The sequence below is a fragment of the Sorex araneus genome, chromosome 8 (assembly GCF_027595985.1).
Source record: "Sorex araneus isolate mSorAra2 chromosome 8, mSorAra2.pri, whole genome shotgun sequence".
In the NCBI taxonomy this organism is placed as follows: Eukaryota; Metazoa; Chordata; class Mammalia; order Eulipotyphla; family Soricidae; genus Sorex; species Sorex araneus.
In genome coordinates, this window is record NC_073309.1 from 33,517,632 (window position 1) to 33,519,304 (window position 1,673).

At 44.4% G+C, this 1,673-nt stretch overlaps 1 pseudogene; it reads right to left on the reverse strand.

Annotated features, from left to right (window-relative positions):
- Positions 1-1,074: 1,074 nt before the first annotated feature.
- LOC101547542 (glyceraldehyde-3-phosphate dehydrogenase-like) lies at positions 1,075-1,673 on the reverse strand (annotated as a pseudogene).

Genomic DNA, 1,673 nt, shown 5'->3' on the forward strand with positions numbered 1-1,673 from the left:
TGATTTTCATTTGATAATCAGTGATGATGAACCTTTTGTTGTTTGTTTCTGGGCCACTACCAGCAATGTTCAGGGGTTACTCCTGACTTTGCACTCAGGAATTACTTACTGGCAGTGATTTTGGCAAATCATAGGGAATGCTGGAGATTAAACCTGGTACTGTTGCTCCACCTTCTGATGGATGTGCCTGTTGGATATTTATTTGTTTTCTTGGGAAGGTATCTACTAAACCCTTTCCCCATTTTTATTGGGAGGGTGGGGTTCTTTAATTTTTGTTGTCAGTTTTGTGAGTGCTTTGTATATTTTGGGTATTAGTCCTTTGCCAGAAGTATGGTGTATGAATATTTTCTCTCACTAAATAGGATGTTCTTTATTTTTAACGCTAGTTTCTCTCACAGTGAGAAAAAAACCTTTTTGTGTGGCTAAAGAGATAGTATAGCGGGTAAAGCTTTTGTCTTGTATGCAGCCGATCTGGGTTTAATCCCCAGTTTGCCAAGAATGATCCCTGAGGACAAAGCCAGAAGCAATCCCTGAGCACCATCATGTGTGGCCCAAAAAATAAAACAGAGGGGAGGGGAGCTGAGAGAGAGAGAGAGAGAGAGAGAGAGAGAGAGAGAGAGAGAGAGTTTGTTTGATGTGGCCCCATTTAAAAATGTTGCTTTTATTTTTCTTGCCAAAGGAGTTGAACTTTTGAAGACTTCACTGAATGCAACACTATGCCTAAGTTTTCTGATACATGTGTGAATTTGAGTATGGCATCAAAGTCTTCCTTCCTTCCTTCCTTCCTTCCTTCCTTCCTTCCTTCCTTCCTTCCTTCCTTCCTTCCTTCCTTCCTTCCTTCCTTCCTTCCTTCCTTCCTTCCTTCCTTCCTTCCTTCCTTCCTTCCTTCCTTCCTTCCTGTGACAAAGCACAGCTCTTTAGTCCTTTCTTCAGGGGATGGAAACTGTTGAGATCAGTACATTCTCAATTAGTCGAGTGAGTGAGGGAAAGATTCCTCAACAACTGAGGGCCCCCTTCTTCCTCTAGTGCTCTAGTACTCTGGCTGGGGCTCGTGGTCCTTGTGATTCTTACTTCTTAGAGGCCATTGTGGACCATTAGGTCCACTTACCTATTGCTGTAGCCAAGTTCACTGTCATACTAGGAAATGAGTTTAATGACATGGTTGTTTAGGGCCATGCCAGCCAAACATCAGAAGTGGAGAAGTGGTTGTCACTGTTAAAACTGTACAAATAGTCTGATCCCTGGTCTAGCTCAGGATGCCCTGGAGATCTCTATAGACTTGCTTTACCACCTTCTTGATGTCATCAAATTTGATATCTTTCTCCAGGCAGCAGGTCAGATGCAGACAGGCACACTGGGAGTGGAGACACAGAGGCCGTGCCAGTCATCTTCCTGTTCAGCTCCAGGATGACCTTGTTCACAGCCTTGGCACTGCCATAGGTGGCAGGGATGATGTTCTTGGGGTTCCTTTGGCCCTCATACTGCAGATTCCCAGAAGGGTTATCCACAGTTTTCTGGGTGGCAATGATGGCATGAACTATGGTCATGAGACTCTCCATGATGTCAAACTTGTCATGATTGACTTAGGTCAGGGGGACCAAACAACTGGGTGTGCAGGAGACATCACTGACAATTTTGAGGGAGTTGTCAAACTTCTCATGGTGCATGCCCAT